The sequence below is a fragment of the Lichenostomus cassidix genome, chromosome 12, assembly GCF_008360975.1.
Source record: "Lichenostomus cassidix isolate B80296 chromosome 12, HeHo_3.0, whole genome shotgun sequence".
NCBI classification, from domain to species: domain Eukaryota; kingdom Metazoa; phylum Chordata; class Aves; order Passeriformes; family Meliphagidae; genus Lichenostomus; species Lichenostomus cassidix.
In genome coordinates this window covers 18,565,202-18,584,597 of record NC_139493.1, presented here as the reverse complement: position 1 = coordinate 18,584,597, position 19,396 = coordinate 18,565,202, and the positions used below count along the sequence as shown (strand labels likewise).

The window sequence follows — 19,396 nt, the reverse complement described above, 5'->3', positions numbered from 1 at the left end:
CCTCATAATTGAAAAAGATCATTTGTAAGGGTGTTGGTCCAGAGGTTCTCAGCATAGCCTGGGGGCAAGCAGAGCATTTTCAGAATTCAGTGTTTATCACAAATAAAATATATATTTTGATATTTGCATTCATTTGGCCTCCATGCTGTTTGCAGCTGGCTGTCTCAGACATACACTGGGATTTCTCTGTTCACATTGCCTCACTTTGCTCCAAGCTGCTTGATGTGTGCAAATACATCCAATATTAAAGATTCTGCTCAATGATCTCTGTGGTATCATTCACCAGGTGAGGCACATCCAAGTGCCTCACCTCTCTCTGCACATAAAGCAGGTCTGACTTGCTTTTCACACCCTGTTGGGACTGTCAGGCAGAGAAAATGCTGTTCTGTATCCCTGGAAAGAGGGATTTTTCTCATTTCAGTCCAGGTAGTCTTGAGATAGAACTACAACATTTTATCTCATTGAAAAAAAGAATGGAGTATTAATGGGGAATCCTGTCTTCCTTCAGAACTCCTCCAAGGATATAAGAACAGCCTGACTCCACAAATGGAGAGGAAGCAGACAGGAGAGCTGTGCTGTAAAACACAAAGCTCAGGCAGATGGAACAGAAGGAATTTTTACCTGCATGGCACTCTCAGCCCTTGAATTATTCACTTCAAACAGGAGCAAAGCCCTCACTCCAAACTCACCCCACCAGCCCTGCTTAGGAATACAAGGAGCTGCATTTTCAGCAGTGCCCCTGCTCCCACAGCAGTGGGATTTTATTCTACATATTCTACAACTACTCAAACTGTACTATCAGGTTTATTTCAATCATTGTAACAACTCATGTCACCAGAAAAATATGGTGGTTTACATGAGAAGATAATTCTGTGTAACAGATCTTATTACTTTGTACTGTCCAACCCTGGTCAGGGACTTACAAATATTTTCAACCTGACATTCAAGTTTGTTTTTCAGAAATCTCTTATCATAGAGGTTACACTGTCCTTGCCAGAACCAAATATTTAAAACACAGGCTGTATCCTGAATATTTTAGTCCTAGATAAATGTCTATATGATAAAGGAGCATGATGAAATTTTCCGGTTAGATTATTAAGAAAAATCTCATTTAAAATCTGTTCACATCAATGTATGTCTTGGAGAAGGCTATGTGCTGTGAATTCTAGAGAACTCCATTGTGAATATCAAATACACACAACTTTAAATGCAAACACTGATTTGGAAGAGTTACACTTGGACTAGATGATGACTGTCAGTCCTTTCCCACTGAACTGTTCTATCCTACAAGGAGAACTCATCAGGTTTTTAAACATTGCATTGTAGTTTTCCTCTTCAGGAAATTCAGCTTTTAAAAATAAACCACGTTTTATCCGATTTCAAAGTTGCAGGTCTAATCCCCACCAGGGAATGGGATAAGTTTTCCTTTATGGACTGTTTTGAACTTTTAACTTAAGGAACTTTTTTTCCATTGTCATTGATGCTGTGCTGGCAAAAAAATACAAATACATAACAGCACATGCTGCTCTACTAAAATTTATGTGTGTTTTTGGTAGGTTTTATATATGATGCTAAAATCAATCCTTAGAGCACTTTCCAGGTGGTCAGAGACCCATGAGGAATGAGAAAGAATTTGATTAAAGCAACCTAAATGTGGATTCCAGAGTGATTGCTCAGGAAATGAGCCCCTACACCAGCTGAGCTCATCTGAGGTCTGCACTGGCAGACTGTAAGATTTTATTTGGGTTTTATACATCTTGTAGGAGAAATGACAAATGTGTTGCCTCAAAATGATGTTACTGTGATTTCAGCAGTTTTTATAGAGGCTGGAGGATCCCTTGGGGACATCAGGGGTAGTTTGGAGAGGGGACAATCACTGCTGCTAGCTGCAGCTCTTGGCAGTAGGAGACAAGGAGGTCTCACATCTCCATCAGCCACATCAGCCTCGGGAAGGGAGGAAATCCAGAGGGTCCATGGAAGATGCACCTCCCAGGAGCATACAGTCATTCGAATTATTGTTTAAAACTAAACAGACAGAACCTAAAAAATCTAAGAGTTGCAGGCACTGAATCCTTGGAAGGCTTGAAATGGTTACACAGGAAATATCTTTCAGGTGGCATCTCATGGATGTTGAGATTTTTCTACATTTCCTTCTGCAATAATGTAGTGACAGGAGAAGTCAATGAGAGCAGCTACATCATAGCTGTAGTCCAAAATCCAATTTTCCTCACAGAAACCAACACCAACAAACCCCAACTAATCCCACTCTTGGAACAAAGGCTATTTGCAAACAAATTTAGTCTGCCCAGATGTGTATTTCCAATTCACTGTGATGTAACCATGGACAGAGCTTGGAAATAGTAAAGACAATTTCTATTTTTAATCCCCTAAAAGACCTTCGGAACCTTTTGATTGCTCACTCTGGTGTGCAAAGAGAGGCAACAGTGAAGGGAAATGGACACTCCACACAATTTAATCACAACAGGATTGTCCTCAATGGGGAGCAATAATGCTGTCAAAATTAATAATATGCTTCTGGGAAATGGAGAAACTGTAAATACTCAGAGAAGATGCCACATGTCTATAAGGATGAGCTTTTTATGTCAATTAAAATATCACAGAAGTCCATCTGCATCGTGTGTGTGTAAATTTCAAAATACTGATTGTTGGGACCTGGGAAAAAATTGCTCTGTGCCTTTATTGAAGCAAAAAATTGCTCTTTGCTTCATTGAAGCACCACCGTAGCTCCCTGTCAGACACAGGACAGTGGGCAAGGTGAAACTCCAGGCATATTGTTCCTAATTTCTTCTTGTAGCCATTTGAAGATCAATACATTTTTGCAAGCCTTACATTTAGTTTGGATTTCTGTAGCTTGTTGTTATATGGAATAGAGATGTAACATCATGAATTGTACTCAAAGCAGGCTCTGAGAGGCTTAAATCAAGGCCCTGATATCATTTTCTCTATATCAAATTTGAGTTCTACATGATGAAGCTCCATCTTGGGGGATTATTTCTGTTTGAGAAGGTTCAGAAATTTGATCACAATTTTTATTCCAGGAGCAGCTGAAAATCCCAATAATAATTGGCTCCTCGTTCAGCTTTATAAACAACCTCTTCTTCAGGTCACTTCTAAAATTCAAACCACTCCTTCAGAAACCTGTCTTTGCTATTTTGGGGTGCATTAAAAACTGGCCCGAGGTGAATGTCACATCATTCTGGGGCTCTCTGTAAACATTTAATAATTCAATTTACTGACACACAAGCTGGTATCTGACAGGAGAGTGGGCAAACAAGGACACCTTTGTGATCAGGGTGTTCATGAATGCTGCAAATGCTCCATTTAGGGAGTGATTCCATCCCTTTATAGCCATGTCAATGGATTTAGGATTGCACAGGGAGATCTCAGCCCTCCTGCAACTTAGTCTGACAGGGAGATCTCAGCCCTCCTGCAACTTAGTCTGACTTTTTTGCTTTTTACATAGGCATTGGGAAAGACAGGAAAAAAATCCATTTCTTTGAGATAGCAGCTCTAGCAGAGTGGAGATAAAACCCTGTTTGATCTGCCAGGTTTTGAGCCTAAAGAATACATCAGGATTCATTTACAATTTGCTTAGCACAGAAGTGTCAATCCCACCCTGAGTTATCAAGAAAGTCACACTGATATTAACACCTGTAAGTCACAGAAATCCTGCCCACACCAGTGGGCTCTCTCTCATGTTGAGATTTTTCTACATTTTCTTCTGCAATTATGTAGTGATATGAGAAGTCAATGAGAGCAGCTCCAGCATAGCTGTAGTCCAAAATCCAGTTTTCCTCACAGAAACCAACAGTAACAAAACCCAACTAATCCCACTCTTGGAACAAAGGCAAACAAATTTAATTTGCAAATAGCCTTTTTAGATGAGGTGCAACCTCATCATTTCATGAGCAATGGTGTCACTGTGGACTCTCCTCCCTGGTTTTGAAAACCAAATTGCAGAAATAACAGAGCCCAGAATTTCAAATGGGATGGCTCTGCTGAGTTAGCAAGGAAAGGAAGGCTCAGGGAACAATCCTGGAATTGTCTCCATCTGTGTCCATGAGTTACCCCAACCAGCAGCACAGGAGGGGAGCAGCTCTTGTTGAACAGCCCAGCTCCCAGTCCCACATCCAGCCATCAACTGCATCAGGAAATGCAGAATATTCAACTGAATAACAGCACACTGTCCATGTCAAATTGCACACGGCCAGAAAAACGCATTTCCTAGAATCCTGCTCAAGCCTGGTGGGAAAATGCAGCAACATCTCCCAGAATCCCATTGTCTGGGAATTTATTTTGGAATAAAGGCAGGCCTGGAAGCTCTGCTGCAGCCCAAGGTTTTGCTAAACTCTTGCCTAAACATCAGGACATGCTCTGGAGTCACCTCTGATCCTGCATGGTTTAAGGGGTACTGGGAACTTATACCTTGTGTTTCTTCTGCACTGCTATGGACCCAGGAGCCTAAATTCCCATTATTCTGAGAAGTGTGTTGGAATACCAATGCTTGGAGCAGGTGCCAGCAGTGTCACCAGGAGATGCTCTCTGCCCATCTCTGGTGCTCACACCTGGAGGCTGCTGGAGCCACTGGGACATGATATGCTTGAGAAGTCATCTGAAACAGATCTGCATGTGGAATATCCTTTCTTCCTGTTCCTAATGATGTGTTTGGGTTTTAACTGGAGATCTGGGAACGATCTGGCATTTTAAACAAATGCTTCTGCTAGAAAATCAAATTTCTGCACCAGTTAGGTTTTTTTTGCTGGCTTTGACCCTTCATCAGATTTGGAGCCTGTCACATCTCAAACCAGCATTAATAGTGGCCCTCACATTTGAAATGAAAGTCCTTTCTATTCCCAGTAGGAAAAGAGCCCTGAAAATAGCAGTATTTTTCCTCACTCCCCCAGTTCTGGGCAGGATCAATGCAGTTCAATGAGCCTTTGCTAATGCAAAGCAGACCTGTGCATGCTCATGGGATGCTGTCATTAATCCTTGGAGGACATAAACCTACAGCTGGCTCCATTTACTGCCAGCAGCTTTTTTAATGACCCTCCAGATATATGATGCTTAATGTACTCCTGCCCTGCTCTGAGGAATTTACAATGCAAAAGGCAGGCAGAGCATGGTAAATCCCACCTTTAGCTGTTCCTGCCAGGCTGAGCAGTGCAGGGTGTGGAAATCCACTCTCAGAGCCTCTCTCAGCTCCAGCACATCACAGGGCAGCAAACATTCATGCAGGGAAAGATTGCACTGATTGCTTGGACTCACAGTAATCAGGAGCTTTTAAAGAACCATAAATAATGGTTTGGAGGGAGAAGAGGACTCTGCTGATGAATCTCAGGCTTAACACTGCAACAATATTGCACTTTGCACAGACTGTATTGATTTTTTGTATTTGATTTTTTTCCCCATTTAGTTGCTTAAAGTGTCTACAAAAAACAAAACTAAGAAATATCTCCATTTACTCCAAAGCCTCTGCTGTTGGTTTGTTTAGTCTCTCTCAGATGAAACAGTCTCTTGACAAACATCAGTGCTTTCAATAGTTGTAGCTCAAGCAACAAACCAACCCCAGCAGCTTTCTCGTGGGGCTGAGCTAAAAGGAGCCCAGAGCTCTGCAGCACATCTCTGCTGTTTCTGTGCTGTGACCTCAAAGGGACTCTCACATCCCCAAAGCCTTCTGCACTCGCTCTGATGGAAACTTCAAACAGTACAATGTGAAATGTTTCCATGAAATTCCGAGGTGTTGCTGCTATGGCTTTAGAAATCAGACCAGCAGCACTGCCAGCTGAGCAGAGTGGATAAAGGAGAGTTTGTTTCAGATGCTTTTGCATTGTGAGGATTTTAACTTTTGTTTCAAATATCTCTTGAAACACAATGTGTCTAATTGCTAAAGGCTAGCAGTGCAATTCAGAAACATCCTCTGCTTTCATTTCTTATCATTTTCTGTATTAGAAATGAGCACAGAATGTATTATCCCTAAGTTTTCAAATGCAAACAACACACTGTGAAGGCCATATCCATCTTCTTCTTTCTGAATGAACTGTAGAAAGTGACAGTAAAAGTAAAGTCAAATTTCCTTTGAAGGATTTATAAATTTAAGAGTTTCTCCCTCAAAAATTGTCATCCCACATACTATATCCCCTTTTTTGATGGGCATGTGCCACTACCTCACACTCCATAGCCTAAGAAGCTTCCCAATGCAGCCAGCTATGAACTGGAACATTTTTCTAGTGTGACTGTACTTGCTTTTAAGGTGGAGAATTACAAATTCCCCCTCCCTTTTCAGTGCTCACAGTAAAATCTACAACCATTCCGTAATATTTGGAACTTTGGGGGAGTTTGAAGATGGATCAGAAAGGATCAGTGCCAAACTTCTGGGAGGTTTTAATTGACAAATATTTCTGCGTGTCAGATTTTACCCAACTTTATCTGGACCTGTCTTTCCTTTCGAATGCATAAATCTAAGGATTTGAAACTGAATTATAGAATGTCAAAAAGCTGAGGGAAAAAATTAAATCTCATATTGGGGGCAAGAAGAATGGGATCAGCATTAGAAAGTTTGGGATGCCATCCAAGACTGAGACAGATGGGAAGTTTTCCAAAAGTGTTGCCCAGGGCAGTCAAGTGAAAATAGAAAATGCAGTGTAAAAACCTGGTTGCAGAAATTTCAATGTTGGTCACCTACTGTCAACTACAATGAAAAGCTAAATATATTTTATAAACACCTGAGGTTTTTAATTCTACCACAGCCCTGTGATGTTAAATTTAATCATTGTTTTTACATCAGATAATACAACTAGAATCACCTAGTGCTTCAAACAACCGCATTTATTTTAAGTCTTCCTCCTGGTGCTGGTTACAGAAAGCTTCTGAGAACTGCTTCCTGTTTTTCATGCAGATTTCCCTCTTTTCCTGTGGAAATCTATTGAGGAAGCTCAATGAAAACAAGAGGAAGTATCTGTTTCTAAATACCTGTGGGAGTGTCCAGAGGAATGGGGATATTGCATGGAGAGGCTCCAATAATGGGGGAAAATCTGCAATTAAGCATTGACTTAAAAAAAAAAAAAAAAGAAAGAAGCAAAGAGCCAAAGCATTTTGTTAGAATAATATTGACTGGGAAAAGATGAATCCTGTTTACCCAACTTCTCCATGAGGAATTTTCCTACTAACCATGTCCATCTCTCTCCTTCACCTCATTTATTAGCTCTGCCCTGCAGCCTGTGATGGCCACATAACCCCAGCCAGGGTCCAGGGGGTAAAACAGTAGCACTGAGCCATGTAGGATTAAAGATTTTACCTCCAGAATGTTCCTTTTGAATAGCCTAATGTTAGTACATCCTGTAATACCTTAAATACACACCTGCCAAAACAGAATCACTCTCAAAATTGAGTTTTGCATCATCTCATTACATTTAAGGTCACTCTGGTGTGCTTTGGACATGAAGTTTTTACACTGTGGAGGTAGAAAATCCAAAACGAAAGTAGAAAGTTCATTTAACATATTTCAACGTAATTTAGTGTCTGTTTCTGGTTTCTGACAGAAGCTGGGTGATATTTCCTCCCCAAACTCTGCAGTTCAGCTGCATGGCTGAGCCTTTCAAAGGAAAACTGAGCCTCAGGCACTGTTACAGGGTGGAAGGTGCTTTTGTTCCAGTTTTTCACACCCCTGTTAAATAATCTATATGCAATTTCCAGGGCAGCACCTGCTTGCTCAATCAAGGTTCTTGCTTGTTCGGTTAAAATAGCTGAAGAAAACCAGGGGTGAGTGTGGGGAAGGGAGGAGAAATGGGAGTTATTTTAATAAAATCCACCTGCTCCTTTGTCCTGCCAAAAGAAGCCCTTTTGTCAGTTACAGTTCTTTGCAAGCTCCTGTCAGGATTTAATTTACCTTTTATTGATTGATTTTATTGATATTTTATTCTTGTGCTAATTATTCTCTATTCTTCAGTCCTTTTCTTATCTTTTTTCCCAACTAGGGTCTTTCCAGCACACACTGAGCCTTTGTTAGCTCCTTTATCTTCTGGTTTCTGCAAAATGTCCTTGTGGTCCATGAGTTCTGCACTTTTTGTATCCAATCTCAACAATACATCTCTCTCTCCCAGACCTTGCTCATCGAAGCACATCAAGGTTAGCACAGCAAAACTTCAAGTTTCAGTGATTTTCCCAAGCTGTATTCCCACAATTGCTACTTAAAACAAACTTTGCTAAATGCTGACTGGAAGAGATTTAAGACTATCACATTGCATGCAATTAATGTACTGGTTACTATTAATTAAAAGTTAATTTAAATCATGAACTAAAAAATTTGAAAAGTTACAGCATTTCCAACAACATTTCAAAAACTGAGAAACCTTCAAGATCTGAGCAATGTTTCAGTAATTTTGGCCACACATTCCAGCTAATGCTAATACGCCCACAATTGCATTTTCAGGCTGTTTTTGCTGGCCTGCTGTGTGCCCAAGCTGCACTTCTTCCATGTATTTTAGTGTGTGTTTATCCCCACAGTCTAATTGCTTAATCATTTTAGCTTAGAGTACCTTGAAATGCTGCGTTTGGTCTACTGGAGGTCATCCATAAACTTAGAGCTACACACATTCATACAGCAACCCATATTTATGGCATCTCTTTTTTCAGAGACAGAAACAGGTTGCTCATACCCATGTTTTCCCTCCACTTAATATCTGTATTAATTTATGATGAGTTTCTGCAAGTGTTCAGTGGTGTTGCACATGGCCATCGTGCAGATTCCAGGTGATTCCACCTGATAGAAGAGAGGGGAGAACTTCCAAGAGGAGCACTAAAGTTTGCCTAAGCCCCTTATGAATCATGATTTTATGCTATTAAACCATCATGGGAATAAATACAGTCTAATCATATTACAGAAGCTGGAAAACAGCCTATAAAGCAAAAGCTTGGGGAAAGCTGTAAATGAACTTGTGTAACCCATAAGCTGAACTTGGATGGAACGAACTATTTGAAAAGGGTAATACTGAAATCTTTATTCAGCAAAACATTTAAGGAGGTGTGTAATCTTATTTATGTAAGGACTGCAACCAATACAGTGAAGCTAAACTCTAATTAAGCTGGGTTATGTCAGTGAGATGCCATAAGTGGCTAAAATTATGCACCTGCTTAAGTGTTCTGCTGCAGTACGGAAGATTCTGTGTAGAGTTTGAGCTTAGATAAGTTTGAGTGAATTTGGTGATAAATCCAATGCAAACCTGCTAGGACTGAGGTTCAGAGAAACAGGAGGTGCTGCTGAGACAAGCAGAGATGCAGCCATGGAGAAGGGAGATGAGGCACAGTGCTGAACACTACTGGAAATCAGTTCCTACACACAGGGAGCAGCTAAATCTGCCATGTCACACTCTTGCCGTTGGCTTCTTGACCTCCCAAAAATGTGTCTTGTTCAACCACGTGACCAACAAAAGACAAAGTAGAAGTTGCTATTACTGCTGTCAAAACACAACTAGGATCCTAATAAATGCAGAATCACTGGGCAGCGTTTTCTGGTCTCTATGAAATGGCAAGTAACTACTAAATATTTGCAAAGGAAAATAATTGACCCTGAGATTGGCTCAGTTGGTCAGAGCATTGCTGCTAATAGTGGTTGTGGGTTTGACCCCACTCTGGACCATTCCCTTCAGATTGATCCTTGTGAGTTCCTTTCAACTCAGAATATTCTGAGAAGTTCTGTGAATCAGTTCAGGAGTTACTTTTCACAGCCACCTACCAGAACAATACTTTGAGAAGGCAAAGGACAGGCTGCTCTCAGGAAACTTAAATCTGTTTCAAAAGACACCAAAACAGCAGGCACAGAGCTTAGATGGAAGGAACACACAGGGCTCCAGGGGATCTGGTAGAGAGCAGCACTCTCTGAAGCTGTGAGGATGTTTTCACAAACAGCAAACACACCGGGCTGAGGTCATTGCTGGTGCTTCCTGAGCCAGGATCTGAGGCGGTGGAAGCTGCGCCTTCCCCATGTTCCCAGCAGGGAAAGTGGGCACCTCTGACACCTCAGGGCTCCCAGAGCCTCCTGCTCCTCTGCTCAGCACCATCCCCAGCACAGCTCTCCTGTGGGAGCACTGGGAACCTGCAGGGCCAACAGCCCTTTGGACAACTGCCTAAGGAATATCCCACCTGGATGCAAAACTGGTGCTGCCAGCTCCTCCCCTCACACAGTCCTGCTGGATTCTCCCAAATGCTCAGGAAGACCTGCTCAGAAATAACTCCCAGCCAGCTGAAGGCACTCTGTGCTGTTAAATGAGCCATCTTCCTCTTCTGTCACTCCAAATCCATGAGGCTCTAAATCTGTGAGGTGCTGGAATAAATCCCAAAGGAATTGACGCACCAGTAAGGAGGTGCTCTCCGAGTCTGTGCCACACTCAGTGAGAGCTGCAGTTCTGCAGACATCAAACACAGCTTGGCACATTTTGAAGCTTTCAGAGCTGAATTCAGTAGGATCCTCACCCTGCTGCTGAGTACCCCCTGACTCTGTTAGGAAGAACACTTCTCTCTCTGGGAGGCATTAAAAGGCTCCCTGGACATTTGATTTTTACTGACACACAGGAGATAAGAGAGAGATTCCTGGGGATTAAACAGCACACGTCTACGTGAGGGAACACACGAGGCTGTGGGTGGTTACACAGCTATGGCAGAAGGAAATGATCCACAGATCACAGCTCTGCTTTCTCTGCTTCTGTGCTTTATGTCAAGTGCCTTGGGTAGAGCTGTCAGTGCTTAGAATGCCACAATATTTTAGTTATTAGTTGTTGATTGTAGGCTTTCAAGCATATTTCTGTAAACTCCACTGGGAGAGACAGAATTCTAAAAATCTAAGTTTGAAAAGCAGGAAGGACAAACAGACTGTTTCCAGGCAATTCTGGCAGGGGTGTGTGGAGGTGTGTCTGTGTTTGCTCCCACATGCCTCTGCTGCTATTCCCTATGGACTGGGCTAAAGGCAGATCCCCAAAAATGGCCACAGAGAGATTTTTCACCAGTTTTTCACCAGTTTAGCATAAGCCCCAAAGTCCACATGTAGAGTCCTGTGGGCTTTTGGAATAATTCTGGTACTGCCAACTTGACACAAACTTCAGTTATACCAAATTAATTGTTCCACTGTGGAAGGAAGGGAAATTCAAGAGCAGAGCTGTGTAACAGATGAGGAGGAACAATGGCTCATCACTTCCAATTCCAAGATGAGAAGGAAAATGGAATCGAGGTTTCTTTCTAAGTCAGACTTCAAAGAAAACTTGTGCAAGCTTTAGCAAAGATCTTTTGTGCTAATAATTGAATCAAGAACAAGTAAAACTTGAATTTGTCCAGCTTTATTTGGGTGTGTGTTGTGAGCATCCAAACTTCCAGTGCAAATATCAACTTTGAGCTAGCAGGAAAAGGAGTTCTTTATTCCAGTAGAAGAACATCTGGAAAGCATTTCCTTCATTTTGCCACAAAAGAATTCATCAGGGGGCAGGCATATCTGAATAATGTAATTCCAGAGTGATGTATGTTTCTGCTGGATACTGCAGTGACTATTCCCCACAAAATACCCCACAGAGCAAAGAGCTGCCTGGTCCAGCAAGGATACCCTCAAGCACTATTGTCATCCAATAGACACCTTGCTAGGTGCAGGATTTAGAAAATTTAGAAAAACACAGTAATTACTCCATCTATTTAGCCTAATTATCAAATGTCTTCCAGGGAGCAGCCTAAATTTGTTAAGAATGGTTCAACTAAAGTTTCAAGGCCAAAGGTGAAGGAAATCAAACAGTGAGACTTGGAGACTCTGAGCTGCTTTGCAGAGCTGAAAGGAATGTATTCTGTAAGTCCCAGAATGAAACCTGCCTGGGCAGTTTTAATTCAGCTTCCACAGGCATTTATTGGTAAGAGATTTATGTATGTAGAGTGTGTATCCATGCATAAAAGCCCCTATTTTGTACTTAGGTGGGCCTTGCCTAATGCATTTTTATCTTAACTGATATTTAATTTAACTGCAAGTGTGGCTTTAACTCATATGTTGAAAAGGCATGATCAGGTTTTCAGTATGCTCTTCATCACAATATAATATGCCAGACTAGAAAGAGTATATATTCAAAGTATTCTGCCAGTTTTCAGTGCTCCCTCTGACTGATCTAAAGGTTCCCAATACTGATGTTTCAGAGCAAACCACACAAGTGGTCACTTCCATGATCCCATGGATCACTGCAGTTCTCACGCTCTATAGTCTCAAAGTCCATGAAAAAATAAAAACAGGACCCAGTTATTATTTGCACACAAGAAGGTAATTATGTTCAGAAAGCCTAATTAAAGTAATTTTCCTAACACTATGGACTGTCTCTGGCAGAGACATGAGCACAATCCTCTTCCTCACAGGAACAGCGAGTAGCTTTGGCTTCTGCAATAGATGAGAAAAGAACCTCCCAGCAGAAGTTTCCTTCTCTCTAAAGCTGTTGTCCAGCCACAGAAATCATTCATTCCCAGTCTTGGGGGAGGCAAAGGTCACACAGGAAAAACAGACTGGGATTTCACAAATCACAGCCACATTGTAATGTCTGTGCTCCAGGGGTTAAGGCAACCTCTGGACATCCTGTGAGTTGAGAACCTTCAAAAAACCCAAATACACTTAAAACACAAGAGTTTGCACCAGGTAACACCATCCTGACATCTGTGTTTTCCACCAAGAGGGTCAGATTCCCTCCATTCCCTGCCCAGACCAATGAAAGATGCAGCTCTTAGGGCTGTGCTTTGAATCCAATTTTAAACCTCTCTCCAGAAATAAGAGAGGAATGTGATTTTAAACACAGACAATGGAAATAGAAGTAAATGGATTTCTAAAGGTCCTTGTGTTATTCTTTTTCACCTGAAACTTAAAAGATCAGCTTAAGAAACATTTGGATTGCAGGGCCTTTGGCTCAAATGGCATGGCAGAGCAATGTGCAATGGAAGATCTTTGAATCTAAATCTGAGAGAATCAAAAATGTCCAATAGAACACCCAGGAAACACATTTCTCTAATGGTCTCTGATTTTAAGAAACAGAGCAGCAAGGAAACAGCTGACAAATGAACAATAAAGAGCTGAGCAGCTAATTTCTGAAAAAGTTTCCCTCAAACAGTCTGAGCTCAGATTGTTTTCGGAACAGGACAGTGAGGACAACAAAAGGCACATTTCCATTCTGTGACTTTATAATGTCTGTAGAAAGGTTTGTGCTGCTCAGAAGTGCTTGAAGTCACCCCAGCAGGGACAGCAAGGCCCAGTTCTGCCCCACTGCAGGATTTGCCTGCTCGTGTCCAATCTGCAGGGAGATGGAAGGATTCTGCCAGAAAACACATGGCCAGCAGTTCAATGATTTTTTTTCTAGAGGATGGTGATTTTGGCAAGAAAATGAAAATCATCAGCCAATAACAGGAAACCTGCCAGAACTATAACCATTATGGTTGTAGTTATAACTATACTTTATAACTACCCGTATAAAGCCAGGATACTTAGTCATCTTTATTACAGCCACTAAATATTCATTCTTTTAAGCATTTATCTTTAATGCCTGACAGATCAAGCTATTTAAAAGCTGAGATTAAGCATCTGGGTTGATCACAGAAATTTCATTCATAGGATTTCTGTTGGAGAGGAGCTCACAGCACCAACCAGAGGCAGATGTATTCAGGAAACCCACAGACACTCAGTGTGAAAACATATTTAATCTCAACAGTAAATTAAAAGTCATAAATAATTCAAAAATGTGCACACCTTCTAAAGTATCTAAATCCCTGCAGGGGATAAGCCAAATCTGAAACCATTCTGAGTTCCCTGAACTCTGACAGTTTAGGTAAAACAGTACAAAAATAAAAATCACACCTCATTTTGGTTAAAAACCGCAAGTCATGCACTTCAAAAATAAAATACAGCTCTGAGTATAACTACACCCAGGGCATTGTACACACTGCCACAGTGTTTGATCTGCTCCAAGTGAGTCTCTAAGAGAGACGAGTTAAAGGTCTGTGAATGGGAAGTTAATAATTCCTCAGAGTTATTTTATGATCAGTCAGGAATTATTTCAGCCCAAGATTTGCTCAGCACCAGAAGCAGGTGGGTTTTCCTGCAGCTCCATGTTTCCATAACAATACAGGAGAGCCAATTAAAAGCCAATTAGTCATGGCCATTACTTTAAGGTCCAGTTCTTTGCAAGCTCTCCCCTCTGCAGTGTCCCTGCTCTGGGGCTGCCCATTGTGCTGGGGACAAAGGCTGTGCGATCAATGGGGCTGTTTGCCTGTCTCCATGGAAGCTGTGCCACGCTCACCCCTCACTAAACCTTCCCAGGCTTCCCCCTCTGATCTCTGCCCCAAACAAATGTGCTGTTTATTCACTCTCCTTCTCATTTATGGAGACCCATTTGATGCTGTATGAATACCGATGAGGAAAGAATTAAACCTGTGTTTGAGAAGGGGTGAAGATTCCTGCTTTCAGCTCTTCTTTGAATATCAAAATCTCTGTCACTTGAAAATTAAGAGTGTGGGTTTGGCATTTAAAAAAAAACCAAAAACCTCCCAGATAAAAAAAAAAAAAATTACCCAGTGGTTAAATCACATGATGAGAAATCAGGAAATCATGGTGTTTTGTTGTTCTCCTACCAAAGAGCACCGCCTTGACTCCATCCATGGCTCCATCAGCTCCCTGAGAATGAGGATGAAATCCTGTGTACTCCAACAATGGGAACTAAGCAACCCTAAGAAATTAAACCTTCTTCACTGTTTGGTTCCATCTGCTTCAAAGACCAAAAGTCAGAGAAAATCCAGTCAGAAATCTGAAATATCCTCTGAAGTGAATATAGGATCCCATGTCAGTGGCAAAACTAAGAGAGGGAACCAGCCCCTTTCTTCCCATAGACAGCAAAGATCCATTCATATCCTTAATGCTGTTCTTGTTCTCTATGACATTTCTGATTGGAACCTTCTCCAATCCATCCCATTTTCAGTTTCTAGCTGTAGTTTAAAGGAAGGGTAAGTTTTGCCCTCGCAGCTGCACAAGCAGCGCCTTTGCCCCTCTCAGTTTCTGTGCAGCCAAAAAGATCCCCAGCTCTGCCTCCTGATCTTTGGCACCAAACTTGGCAGATTAATGCCTTCAGCTGGGTTTGGATCATGCAGATGGAACCATTTGTGTTTATAAATCCCTCTTTTGGAACTCTGTTGCAGGGACACTCCCTTCCCTGCAGGTTCTTGGTCCTGTCCTTTCCTGTCACCTTCCTTGGGCTCTGCTGTGGATAAACCACGCTGAGCTGGACTTCTGGCAAAACAAACTTCCAGTTTTGTATTTCCAACAGATGCTTGACATCAGATGTATTAGCTAATAAAATTAAAAATCCCTTGGGTTTTTTAGAGTTTCCATATCTACTCATGCTGCTGTTTGCTCTTCTTCTTCATTTTTATCTGGCTCTGAAATTCCAGCTTGCCTGGCCACGTGTTCCTTCCCACATGTTTAAAATCCCTTCCTAAACACCTTGAAATAATCTCCATGCATGGGTCAAGAAAAGAAGGCTGGATCTTCATCTGCCTTTTTATTCAGATGTAAGGGACACTAACTCATGATTTGATGCAAAGATAGAGCCTGTGCCAGAGCCAGGATGTAAGTTCTGGAGCACCTGGACCTGAAAACCCTGACAGATCAATTTCTTTCAGGTTTCCCAGATAAACATCCCCAGAGAAGACAGACAGGGCTGTCTTTAATCCATTTATTAGGCAGAGACCTAACAAAACACAGTCTGTGTGGCTCCCTTAAGTTTCTCCACGTTAAGAGAACTGACGAAGTCTCCTCCAGATAATTACTATAGTATAATTAAAGATTGTACTTCGTTTTTCACCAACTAATTATAGTTTCCCTGACAAGAACTACACAGAAGTGAGAGCTATTATTTAGGTCTGCCTTGAATATCATCAAAGTAGAGGGACTCTGCAATTCTGAATTATATAGGAAGAATTTTTTTGTCCCACCAAACTTCTTCATATTCCTCAGCCTGCACAATCCGGTGACACCAAGCTGCCAGATGGCAGAAGTGAATACCACCAGCAGATCTGTTAAACATCACAGCCCTCACCCACACCTGCTGGAAGAGTTTCTCATGATACTTGAATATCCTCCTTGTTTTATAGCTTCAAATTTTAATCGACTCCACTACTGCAGTAAATAGTCACTGAAATGTCAACATCTCTGTGTTCTGTGAACTAACTCCAGAAATCTCTAAAATCCAAACAATCTAAATTATATTGCAGCTCAAAACTGAGAGAACAATCTGCTCAAACAGTGCTCAAGGAATTGTAAAGGATTCCTATAGAGTACCAGGGAACCAGCACGTTGCAGGAAAGCAAGAAAAAAATGTACATTTGCCTGGAAAGGAATATCCCCCAGTAGCTGTCCAGAGCCCTGGAGCTCTGTGGTGCTTCCCAGAGCCCCATTCTGAATGTCCAAGCTTAACAATGCATTTTCTTTGTGCACTACTCCATAATTATTTTTTCCAGAACTGATGCCTGTCCAGGCTCCTTTCTGGGGATTGCTATTTCCCTTGGCTTTACAGTTGTTGCTAAGCTCAATAATGCCATAAACTGCAAATTAAATAAGTCATTCATTTTTAATGCAGTCAGCCCTGCTCAAGGGGGTAAAGTAAGCGCTGGCTCCTCAGCAAGGTTTAGCTCAGCTTCTTCCCTACAGATGTTTCCAACTTGTGACTTTTGTTGTCATTCAATTCATGATCTTGTTTACGTCTTACACTCCCAGGCAGTAAGGGAAGCACCATTGGTGTGGCTCTTTGGGAGCAGCTGTGGCAAACAAAGGCTCTGAGTCCTGATCCAGCCTGGCCTCAGCTGCTCTGCCCCTGCAGCCAAAGGCTCTTTCCAGCTGCAGCTGAACTTCCAGGCAGGAAATTCAAGGAAAATCTTGTAAGGAAACGCTTACAGGATTTGTACAGAAAGGTCATTTTACACAGCTTGGGTCAGCAGGACCCATTTGCTAAGTGTTTCAGCTCTCAGTTTCTGTTGAGTATTTAATGTGTTAAATAAAGGAAATATTCCATATTCACTAGATCAAAACTAATCTACGGAAGAATTTGGAGGCAACTTAATTTACTATAAAACTCTTGAATGTGGTTTGTTTTCTTTGTGGATTCTTTGTGAACAACACAACAGCTCCTACGAGTTTCTTGCTATACGACTCTAAAAATTCTTTATAGTTCTCATTTTGGTAACATTTTATGAAAATAATTTGCGTATTATGTATGTTGTGTGGAAAAGACACAACATTATATATGTTGTATGGAAAAAAACCCATGATTCTTAAAAGAAATTCAGTATCATGTGACACCTTTCAATTCCATAGACCTTATTTACTATTTTACATGTAAACAGGAATTACAGAATTAATTGTCTCTGTCAACAATATTGTGTAATTCCATTTACTTCCTCTAAAATAGCAATACTGCCTTTCCGGACATCCCTAGGTAGGAGAGCCAAACTGAATCAAAACAAATGTATTTCAATCAAAAGACAGCAGCAGCTCCAATGGATTCATCATGACTGTCACTTCACATTCCATTCTTCTTTCCAAAGTGAATATTTTATTGAATTATTAGAAAATAAATCTATGTTATTAGATTTGTTAGATTTTGTTTTATGTACAGTAAGAATTTCCATTTTACTGCACTCAGTGATTTGTACTTTCTTACATGCTTGGGTAGAACATTTTCAACTCAACTATACAAATATATTGTGAATTTTTCCTCTGGCATATGCTACTCCATTTCTTTGAGGGCTTTCCATCAGTGCTGTCCACTTGGGTTATAAATTCCTCAGTCAGCAAAATCAGTGTCCTTCATTGAACTAAATTACTGTTTCCAAAATCTATTTTGTTGGCACTTTTATGGACTTCTATTCCCCAGTTACTTTATTTGATCTGTGTCTCATCCCTTGAAAGCCATTCCTATAAAACACATGAATGTGATATTCTCTCATTCACATAAATGTGATAACCTACACATATCACATTTACGTGTTTTACACATGATAACCTATAAATGAACCTCAGAAAAAGACAATTCCAAAGGAGGCTGTCAGCAGTGCAGACACCCATGCTGAGATGCTTCTTGTCTCTAAATCCCTGGTTTCCAGATGTGCCACAACTTCTGCATCATTCTTTTTGGCTTCTCAGCCTCTGACACTGTTTTATCTCCAGTGGTCAGAGAGCTGGATGAAAACTTCCTGACATTTCTGGGTGTGAGGGATGGACTGGATGCAGGACTTTGTGCCAGCCTTGCTGGGAGCTGTGGGGAACACGATGGTCACAGCACTGCAGGGGGCAGGGAGAGGCTGTGGCCAGAGCAGACTGTTCCTCTTGGAGTTTCTGGATGTCCTTGACCTGACCTGAAAGGTACAGGTGCTGTTTAGCTCTTTTATCAAAAGGACAGCTGAAATCCACCTTCCTTTGATGGTCAGGGAATTGGGGTTGGCTCAGGGGCTCTTGGGGTTCAGCTCCATGGCCCCATTCTGCATCCACCAAAGCTGTTTGTGTGCCATGCTGGGCACATTTGACTTCCCAGATTTCCTGCAGGTCAGCGTGACTCTGGGCTCTTTTGCAGGCAGGAGCTGGAGAGGTGGCAGCGGAGCAGCCCCGAGCAGCAGGAGGCAGCAGGCATGGCAGGAGGCACACTCAGCACAGCCGTGTCCCAGCGGGATCGCCGCTCCCCCGCCGGCATCGCCCAGCTCGGTACCAACCAGCCCCAAACCCCAAACCTGCAGGGCCAGCAGCAGCACAGCTGACACACAGCTTAAAACACCACACCACAAACCAGTCCTAATGAGCCTTCAAATCCTAGACCTACATAAAATCCTATAGCCCAGCTTTCCACTCCTCACTCCCCATATAATTTTAGGTTTAATAGAAGACTGAAGTTATCACTTAGGGCTGTGATTTAAAACTGCTTTTTTCCACATGAGTCATCCCACCAAAACTTTTTTTCCTGGCTTGAAAAGTATAAAGATTTCATTTCTTTGTAAATAAAAACTCGGAACCTCAGCGAAAATAATTTCCAAGGAAACAATTTGCAGTTAATATTCTGTACAGCCATACTCCTTGGAAACATCCTGGCTGCTCCAGGACTCTGGACAGCCCAAACTGTTTAGCACATGGAGCACCAACAACTGCCATAACATTCCACACTTTGGCTTCCCTGCAGTGATTATTTTCTTTTTTGGGCCCATCCAGTTCAAAGACCACAAAAGCACTTATCTGGCAATAACTCTGAGTTAGAAGGCATCTTTACTGCAGACCAGAGAGCTGTTTGTAGTGACAAAAAATTAGATTTTAGGTGTGTGTTGAATGCAGCTGGCAAACAGCTGTTTG

General features: G+C 41.7%; 1 protein-coding gene across 1 annotated transcript in view; it reads left to right on the top strand.

The window, feature by feature from the left end:
- EFCC1 (EF-hand and coiled-coil domain containing 1) overlaps positions 1 to 18,757 on the top strand; it is a 36,378-nt gene extending 17,621 nt beyond the window's left edge. The window contains exon 3 of the mRNA XM_085073096.1: positions 18,637 to 18,757. The gene's annotated coding sequence lies outside the window, so the exon portion shown is untranslated. The remainder of the gene's footprint in view (positions 1 to 18,636) is intronic.
- The last annotated feature ends 639 nt before the right edge of the window (positions 18,758 to 19,396 follow it).